This window comes from Phasianus colchicus, unplaced genomic scaffold (genome assembly GCF_987193195.1).
Source record: "Phasianus colchicus unplaced genomic scaffold, bPhaCol1.hap1.1 HAP1_SCAFFOLD_113, whole genome shotgun sequence".
NCBI lineage: Eukaryota > Metazoa > Chordata > Aves > Galliformes > Phasianidae > Phasianus > Phasianus colchicus.
In genome coordinates, this window is record NW_028325283.1 from 15001 (window position 1) to 25000 (window position 10000).

A 10000-nucleotide genomic window follows, 5' to 3' on the forward strand; every position below is an offset into this window, starting at 1 on the left:
GCCGACTACCGGCAAAGGCTCCGAATGCAGCCGACCTTTACCTCGACATAACTGGAGGCAGAGAATTAGAGCGACGCCTCTGGCCGCACCGTAGCAGCAGCGCCCCCCCCCACACACAAAAGACGCCAACAGCCGCCGGAGCCGGGTAGACGTGGCCGCCGCTGCCGGAACGGCGCCGCAGCGACCCCTGGGCGGATGCGCCGCGCCTGGCAGACGGGCGGAGCCGGGTAGACGTGGCCGCCGCTGCCGGAACGGCGCCGCAGCGACCCCAGGCCGGTTGAGCCGCGCCATGCAGCCGCGCGGAGCCGGGTAGACGTGGCCGCCGATGCCGGAACGGCGCCGCAGCGACCCCAGGCCGGCTACGCCGCGCCATGCAGCCTCGCGGAGCCGGGTAGACGTGGCCGCGGCTGCCGGGCCGCCGCCGCAGCGACCCCAGGCCGGTTGAGCCGCGCCATGCAGCCGCGCGGAGCCGGGTAGACTTGTCCGCCGATGCCGGAACTGCGCCCCAGCGACCCCAGGACGGCTGCAGTCGCGAAATGCAGCTTCGCGGAGCCGGGTAGACGTGGCCGCCGCTGCCGGGACGGCTCCGCAGCGACGCCGGGCCCGCTGCGCCGCACAAGGCAGCCGCGCGGAGTCGGGCTGACGTGGCCGCGGCTGCCGGGCCGGCGCCGCAGCGACCCCAGGCCGTCTGCGGGAGGCCAGGCAGCCTCCCGGAGCCGGGTAGACGTGGCCGCCGCTGCCGGGACGGCTCCGTAGCGACCTCTGGCCCGCTGCGGGAGACCAGGCAGCCGCGCGGAGCCGGGTAGACGTGGCCGCCTCTGCCGGGCCGGCGCCGCAGCGACCCCAGGCCGGCCACGCCTCGCCATGCAGCCTCGCGGAGCCGGGTAGACGTGGCCACCGCTGCCGGGGCGGCGCCGCAGCGACACCTGGGCGGCTGCGCCGCGCCAGGCAGCCGCGCGGAGCCGGGTAGACGTGGCCGCCTCTGCCGGGACGGCTCCGTAGCGACCTCTGGACCGCTGCGGGAGACCAGGCAGCCGCGCGGAGCCGGGTAGACGTGGCCGCCTCTGCCGGGCCGGCGCCGCAGCGACCCCAGGCCGGCCACGCCTCGCCATGCAGCCTCGCGGAGCCGGGTAGACGTGGCCGCCGCTGCCGGGCCGGCTCCGCAGCGACCTCTGCCCGCTGCGGGAGACCAAGGAAACCGCGCGGAGCCGGGTAGACGTGGCCGCTGCTGCCGGGCCGCCGCCGCAGCGACCCCTGGGCGGCTGCGCCGCGCCAGGCAGCAGCGCGGAGCCCGGTAGACGTGGCCGCCGATGCCGGAACGGCGCCGCAGCGACCCCAGGCCGGTTGAGCCGCGCCAGGCAGCCTCGCGGAGCCGGGTAGACGTGGCCGCCGATGCCGGAACGGCGCCGCAGCGACCCCAGGCCGGTTGAGCCGCGCCATGCAGCCGCGCGGAGCCGGGTAGACGTGGCCGCCGATGCCGGAACGGCGCCGCAGCGACCCCAGGCCGGTTGAGCCGCGCCATGCAGCCGCGCGGAGCCGGGTAGACTTGTCCGCCGATGCCGGAACTGCGCCCCAGCGACCCCAGGACGGCTGCAGTCGCGAAATGCAGCTTCGCGGAGCCGGGTAGACGTGGCCGCCGATGCCGGGACGGCTCCGCAGCGACGCCGGGCCCGCTGCGCCGCACAAGGCAGCCGCGCGGAGTCGGGCTGACGTGGCCGCGGCTGCCGGGCCGGCGCCGCAGCGACCCCAGGCCGTCTGCGGGAGGCCAGGCAGCCTCCCGGAGCCGGGTAGACGTGGCCGCCGCTGCCGGGACGGCTCCGTAGCGACCTCTGGCCCGCTGCGGGAGACCAGGCAGCCGCGCGGAGCCGGGTAGACGTGGCCGCCTCTGCCGGGCCGGCGCCGCAGCGACCCCAGGCCGGCCACGCCTCGCCATGCAGCCTCGCGGAGCCGGGTAGACGTGGCCACCGCTGCCGGGGCGGCGCCGCAGCGACACCTGGGCGGCTGCGCCGCGCCAGGCAGCCGCGCGGAGCCGGGTAGACGTGGCCGCCTCTGCCGGGACGGCTCCGTAGCGACCTCTGGACCGCTGCGGGAGACCAGGCAGCCGCGCGGAGCCGGGTAGACGTGGCCGCCTCTGCCGGGCCGGCGCCGCAGCGACCCCAGGCCGGCCACGCCTCGCCATGCAGCCTCGCGGAGCCGGGTAGACGTGGCCGCCGCTGCCGGGCCGGCTCCGCAGCGACCTCTGCCCGCTGCGGGAGACCAAGGAAACCGCGCGGAGCCGGGTAGACGTGGCCGCTGCTGCCGGGCCGCCGCCGCAGCGACCCCTGGGCGGCTGCGCCGCGCCAGGCAGCAGCGCGGAGCCCGGTAGACGTGGCCGCCGATGCCGGAACGGCGCCGCAGCGACCCCAGGCCGGTTGAGCCGCGCCAGGCAGCCTCGCGGAGCCGGGTAGACGTGGCCGCCGATGCCGGAACGGCGCCGCAGCGACCCCAGGCCGGTTGAGCCGCGCCATGCAGCCGCGCGGAGCCGGGTAGACGTGGCCGCCGATGCCGGAACGGCGCCGCAGCGACCCCAGGCCGGCTACGCCGCGCCATGCAGCCTCGCGGAGCCGGCTAGACGTGGCCGCCGCTGCCGGGCCGGCGCCGCAGCGACCCCAGGCCGGTTGAGCCGCGCCAGGCAGCCGCGCGGAGCCGGGTAGACTCGTCCGCCGGTGCCGGAACGGCGCCTCAGCGACCCCAGGACGGCTGCAGTCGCGCCATGCAGCTTCGCGGAGTCGGGCTGACGTGGCCGCCGCCGCCGGGCCGCCGCCGCAGCGACCCCAGGCCGTCTGCGTGAGGCCAGGCAGCCTCGCGGAGCCGGGTAGACGTGGCCGCCGCTGCCGGAACGGCGCCGCAGCGACCCCTGGGCGGCTGCGCCGCGCCAGGCAGCCGCGCGGAGCCGGGTAGACGTGGCCGCCGATGCCGGAACGGCGCCGCAGCGACCCCAGGCCGGCTACGCCGCGCCATGCAGCCTCGCGGAGCCGGGTAGACGTGGCCGCCGCTGCCGGGCCGGCGCCGCAGCGACCCCAGGCCGGTTGAGCCGCGCCATGCAGCCGCGCGGAGCCGGGTTAGACTCGTCCGCCGATGCCGGAACTGCGCCGCAGCGACCCCAGGACGGCTGCAGTCGCGCAATGAAGCTTCGCGGAGCCGGGTAGACGTGGCCGCCGCTGCCGGGACGGCTCCGCGGCGAAGCCGGGCCGGCTGCGCCGCACAAGGCAGCCGCGCGGAGTCGGGCTGACGTGGCCGCGACTACCGGGCCGCCGCTGCGACCCCAGGCCGTCTGCGGGAGGCCAGGCAGCCTCCCGGAGCCGGGTAGACGTGGCCGCCGATGCCGGAACGGCGCCGCAGCGACCCCTGGGCGGCTGCGCCGCGCCAGGCAGCAGTGCGGAGCCGGGTAGACGTGGCCGCCTCTGCCGGGCCGGCGCCGCAGCGACCCCAGGCCGGCCACGCCTCGCCATGCAGCCTCGCGGAGCCGGGTAGACGTGGCCGCCGCTGCCGGGCCGGCTCCGCAGCGACCTCTGCCCGCTGCGGGAGACCAAGGAAACCGCGCGGAGCCGGGTAGACGTGGCCGCTGCTGCCGGGCCGCCGCCGCAGCGACCCCTGGGCGGCTGCGCCGCGCCAGGCAGCAGCGCGGAGCCCGGTAGACGTGGCCGCCGATGCCGGAACGGCGCCGCAGCGACCCCAGGCCGGTTGAGCCGCGCCAGGCAGCCTCGCGGAGCCGGGTAGACGTGGCCGCCGATGCCGGAACGGCGCCGCAGCGACCCCAGGCCGGTTGAGCCGCGCCATGCAGCCGCGCGGAGCCGGGTAGACGTGGCCGCCGATGCCGGAACGGCGCCGCAGCGACCCCAGGCCGGCTACGCCGCGCCATGCAGCCTCGCGGAGCCGGCTAGACGTGGCCGCCGCTGCCGGGCCGGCGCCGCAGCGACCCCAGGCCGGTTGAGCCGCGCCAGGCAGCCGCGCGGAGCCGGGTAGACTCGTCCGCCGGTGCCGGAACGGCGCCTCAGCGACCCCAGGACGGCTGCAGTCGCGCCATGCAGCTTCGCGGAGTCGGGCTGACGTGGCCGCCGCCGCCGGGCCGCCGCCGCAGCGACCCCAGGCCGTCTGCGTGAGGCCAGGCAGCCTCGCGGAGCCGGGTAGACGTGGCCGCCGCTGCCGGAACGGCGCCGCAGCGACCCCTGGGCGGCTGCGCCGCGCCAGGCAGCCGCGCGGAGCCGGGTAGACGTGGCCGCCGATGCCGGAACGGCGCCGCAGCGACCCCAGGCCGGCTACGCCGCGCCATGCAGCCTCGCGGAGCCGGGTAGACGTGGCCGCCGCTGCCGGGCCGGCGCCGCAGCGACCCCAGGCCGGTTGAGCCGCGCCATGCAGCCGCGCGGAGCCGGGTTAGACTCGTCCGCCGATGCCGGAACTGCGCCGCAGCGACCCCAGGACGGCTGCAGTCGCGCAATGAAGCTTCGCGGAGCCGGGTAGACGTGGCCGCCGCTGCCGGGACGGCTCCGCGGCGAAGCCGGGCCGGCTGCGCCGCACAAGGCAGCCGCGCGGAGTCGGGCTGACGTGGCCGCGACTACCGGGCCGCCGCTGCGACCCCAGGCCGTCTGCGGGAGGCCAGGCAGCCTCCCGGAGCCGGGTAGACGTGGCCGCCGATGCCGGAACGGCGCCGCAGCGACCCCTGGGCGGCTGCGCCGCGCCAGGCAGCAGTGCGGAGCCGGGTAGACGTGGCCGCCGATGCCGGAACGGCGCCGCAGCGACCCCAGGCCGGCTACGCCTCGCCATGCAACCTCGCGGAGCCGGGTAGACGTGGCCGCCGCTGCCGGGCCGGCTCCGCAGCGACCTCTGCCCGCTGCGGGAGACCAAGGAAACCGCGCGGAGCCGGGTAGACGTGGCCGCCGCTGCCGAAACGGCGCCGCAGCGACCCCTGGGCGGCTGCGCGGCGCCTGCCAGCCGGGCGGAGCCGGGTAGACATGGCCGCCGCTGCCGAAACGGCGCAGCAGCGACCCCAGGCTGGTTGAGCCGCGCCATGCAGCCTCGCGGAGCCGGGTAGACGTGGCCGCTGCTGCCGGGCCGCCGCCGCAGCGACCCCTGGGCGGCTGCGCCGCGCCAGGCAGCAGCGCGGAGCCGGGTAGACGTGGCCGCCGATGCCGGAACGGCGCCGCAGCGACCCCAGGCCGGCTACGCCGCACCATGCAGCCTCGCGGAGCCGGGTAGACGTGGCCGCCGCTGCCGGGCAGGCGCCGCAGCGACCCCAGGCCGGTTGAGCCGCGCCAGGCAGCCGCGCGGAGCCGGGTAGACGTGGCCGCCGCGGCCGGGCCGGCTCCGCAGCGACCTCTGGCCCGCTGCGGGAGACCAGGCAACCGCGCGGAGACGGGCTGATGTGGCCGCCGCCGCCGGGCCGGCGCCGCAGCGACCTCCGGCCGTCCGTTTTTGCCGACCTCTCCTTGCCGCTGCGGACCGGCCGAGCCGCGCCGAGCCGTATAGACCGCGCGCAGTCCGGCCGCCGCCGCGGCAGCGACCGGGTTGTTCGGCGCTCGCCTGGGCCTTGCCGTCTTTCCGTCGTACCCGAGCCGCCGCCGCCGCCGCCTCCGCCTCGGTTCGACCGAGTCGGTCGCTCCCGGGCCGGCCCGTTCCTGGCGTACTCGGGCTCCGCGTGTCGGCGGCTGGCGCGGCCGGCCGCCCCCGCTCTGAGGGGCGTCCGGCCGCGTTCGGCGCGGTTCGGTGCGGGGTCCGCATTGCGGCCGCCGCGGCTCGGGGTCCGGCGGAGGCCCCTTCTCGTTCGTCTCGCGTGCGTTTGTTTGTCTGTCCGTTCGTTTGTTTATTTTACCGGCGCGTGTTTGCGTGCGCGTTCGCTCGTTTGACACTTTTCGTTTGATTCCCTTTTCGCTCGGTGGCCCGGTAGCTCTTCGCGCCGGGTGTTCGGAGTCGGGTATTTCTAACCCGATCCGCCCGCGGCTTGCGGGGTGGGGGTGGTGATGGTGTGTGTTTGTGTTTTGGGCGGGGAGGGCGCTTTTCCCGCTCGCCGCTATGTGCCCCGCTTCCCCCCCCCACTCCCCCCCCCGCCCCCCCCGCCCCACTCCCCCTCTGCGGAAGCGCGCAGGCGCCGGCGGGTCCCCGCCCGCGCGTAGCGGGGCGGGCGGGAAACGTCCGGCGGGCTCGCGACGGGATCGGCCGCTCGTGTCAGCGCGGGGAGGAAAAGAAATGGCGGGAAGACGGCGGCAGAGGTAGGCCGGCGGGGAACGGCCTCGTCCGTCCCGGGGGTGGGTGTGTGCGTTCGTCTGGGATTCGTTCCTTCGACTCATCCGGACGCCGGGCTCGCCCTGAGCCCCTCTCCCGGGCGGCGGGCGTGCCCGTTCCCTCACCCACCCACCCCGGCCCGGCCACCCCCCCCCCCCCCCCTTTCCCCCCAGAGAAAAAAAAGAAAAAATAGAAAGAAACGGAAAGAAAGCGCGTGGCGGGCTGGGGGTGGGTCCTCGGCCGGTTTCGGGGGGGGGGGGGGGGGGGCGGGAGTTTGCGGGGACCGGTCGAAGCCATCGGGCCTGGCCCGCCGGAGGGAAGCGAGAGAGAAAAATTAAAAAAAAAAAAAAAAAAAGGAGGGTGGCGTTGGGGGGGGGGGGGGGGGGACCGAGGAGTGGGAGGGGGAGGAGGAGGGCGGAGTGGGAGGTGGTGGTGGTGGTGGGTAGGGGGGTGTGGGGGGGTGCGGGTGAGGTAGGGAGCTTAAAAAAGTAAAAAATGAAATTAAAAAGAAAAAAAAAAAGGAGGCGGGAACGGCGAACAAACCCGGTCCGATCGGGCAGGGTGGGAGTCGGGTGGGTGGAGGGGGACGGGCACGGGCAGCGGCAAAAGAAAGGAAAGGCGGGAAGAAGAAATAACGGAAAACCCAAATCCCGCAGCTCTCTCGGCCAACGTCCCCCAAGAAGAAGGAAGGAAGGAACGGACGACCACCGAGCAAACGAGCGCTCGCACGGACGTCGGACGGACGTCTTCGAGAAGAAAGTAAGAGGGGCCGGGGGGCCGGGGGAGGGGACTAGGGTGGGAAAGAAAAGAGAGAAAGAAAGAAAGAGAGGGGGGGGGGGGGGGGGGGGGGGGCGGGGGGGGGGCGGGAGAAAGAGAGAAAGAGAGAGAGAAAGAAGAATACGTCTACAGGTGCTGCAGAAAAGCGGGCCAGTCGGGCGGGGCACGTCCGGGAGAGGGCGGGTTAGGGCTAGGGTTAGGGTAGGCGGGCGAGGTTAGGGTAAGGGTCAGGTTTAGGCTTTGCGCGCTGGGAAGTTCAGGTGGCCGGCCGCGAGATCTACCCGTAAGCCCGTCGCGACCCCCTTCTTCCCAACGGAAGGGCGCGCCGGGCCGGGCCGGGCCTACTCAAACGCACGCGCGCGGGAGCGGGCGAGCGAGCAAGCGAGCAAGCAAGCAAATGGACGGGGAGACAGGCAGACTGATGGGTAGATAGATAAATATATGAATTAAGCCAATAACTAAAGAAAGAAACGGAAAAAAGTTCAAAAAAAATCAGAAAAACATACAAAAATTAAGAAGCTTCTGAAAAATCGAAAACAGAAAAGCAGGAACACGGAGGGGGAAAAAAAGAAAAGAAAAAGAAAAGAAAAAGAAAAAGAAAAAAAGAAAGAAAGAAAGAAAGAAAGAAAGAAAGAAAGAAAGAAAGAAAGAAAGAAAGAAAGAAAGAAAGAAAGAAAGAAAGAAAGAAAGAAAGAAAGAAAGAAAGAAAGAAAGAAAAAGGTGGAGGGGGGGGGGGGGCTCAGGCGGGCAGCCGCCAGCAAGCACGCAAGCGAAAAGGTACGTAGGAAAATATTTTAATGGAATGAATAAATAAGGAGGAAAATTAAAAAAGAAAAAAAAAAAGAACTAAAAAAAAAGTTAGAAAAAGAGAAGCTGAAACGTTTGAAGCTAAACAAGACAACATAAAAACACAGGAAAAAATTAAATTAAAATTAAAAAAAAAAAAAATCACGCACGCACGGGCGAGCGAGCGAGCGAGCGAGCGAGCGAGCCAAGCAATAAATAAACAAACAAATGGAAAAATATTGGGGGGGAATCGGAGAAACATCATATATAAATGGAAAAGTTTTAAAAAAGCTGAAAACGGCAGAAGTCTAAACGGAAAGAACCATAGGTAAAGAAAAATCACGTTGAGGCGAGTCCGGGCGGTGGGGGCCGAGGGGTGTTGGGTGGGGGGGGGGGGGGGGGGGACGACGGGGCACGGGACGGACGTTAAGAGGGGGGGGGGGGGGGGGGGGGGGGGAATGCAGCGGCGGCTGTGGCGGCATACCGCCACCCCGTCACGAGCGCCCGCGCCTCGGCGTGGGCCCGCCATCCCGAGCCGGGCCTACAAATAGGAAAACAAAAGATAAAATGAAATGAAAAGATCAGAACAACGAGGAAAGTCAAGGAACATTTAAAAAGGAAAAAAAAAAACGAAATTAAAAATCGCATCTGCCTGGGAGAGGGAGGGTCAGGGGTCAAGGCTGGGGCCGGGGGCGGGGGGAGGGGGGGGGGTGCGTGTGCAGGGCGGGCGGGGGCAAGGAAGGCCTCAGGCGCCGGCCGCCGGCTCTACCCGCATCCCCGTCGCGACCTCCCGCGCCTGGCGAGGGCCTGCCGGGCCGGGCCGGGCCGGGCCTACGCACGCGAGAGAGAGAGAGAGAGAGAGAGAGAGAGAGAGCCGACAAATCAATAAACAGAGAAATAAACAACTAGACAGAGGTTCAAAAAGCATTGGGAAAACGTACGGAAATTGAGAAGCTTAAAAGGAAACGGAAGAAGGAAAAAGCGCGGAAATAAAAACATTAGAATAAACAAACAAACAAAAAAATAATGCGAGGCGAGTCCCGGAGTGGGGGGGTAGGCTTAAGCTTGCGGGGGGTGGCAGGGGGGGCTGGGGTTGGGCGGGGGTGGGGGGGTTGCGGGAGGAGGAGGAGGAGGAGGCGGCTGTGTCGGCCTACCCGCAACCCCGTCGCGACCACCCCGCGCCTGGAAAGCCCCGCCGGGCCGGGCCTACGCCCGCAAGCGAGGAAGCAAACAAACGAGCGAGCGAGCGAGCAAGCAGACAGGTACGTAGAAAAATATTTTTGATATTTTGAACGATGAGATGGGAAAGCTAAAAGAAATAAACATAAAAAAAGATTTCAAAAAATAGAAAAACAGAAGCTGAAACGTTCGAAGTTAAACGAGACGGAACAGAAGATAGAAAAGAAAGAAAGAAAACATAAAAACAAAGGAAAAAAATAAAAATGAAAAACGCAGCAAAAAAAAAGTAAAAATCACGCGCGCACGCTCGCTCGCACGCACGCACACGCGAGCCCACCAATAAATAAAGAAATGGAAAAATTTAAAAAAAATAAAAATAAAAATAAAAAAACTGGAAAACCATACGTAAATGGAGAAGTTTGTAAAAAGCTGAACAAAGCAAAAAAAAAAAAAGGTAGGTAAAGATAAATCGTGCGAGGCGAGTCCGGGGCGGGGGGTGGGGGGGGGAGAGGGGGAGGAGGAGGAGGAGGAGGGGGAGGCGGCTGTGCCGGCATACCGCGACCCCCTCACGAGCACCCGCGCCTCGGCGTGGGCCCGCCATCCCAAGCCGGGCCTACGCACGCACGCACGCAAGCAGGCAGGCAGGCAGGCAGGCAGGCACTTAGAAAAGTATTTTATATATTTCAATGAATGATTGAATGGGAAAATTAAAAAAAAAAGAAAAAAAAAATTAAAAGAAAAAACGAGAACTAAAACGTCAAAAGAGAAAAAAAAGAAAAAAGAAAAAAAAAGCGATGAAAACCTAAAAACGTAGGAAAGGAACAGAAATTAAAAATAAGCGAAAATCACTCTGCCAGGGGAATCCGGGAGAGGTCAGGGGAGGGTCAGGGGTCAAGGCTGGCGGGGGGTGCTCTTGGGGGGGGGGGGGGTGGGGCGCGTAAGGAAGAGGAAGGCCTACGCGCGCACGCAAGCGAGCAAAGGAGTCAACGAGCAGGTCAGT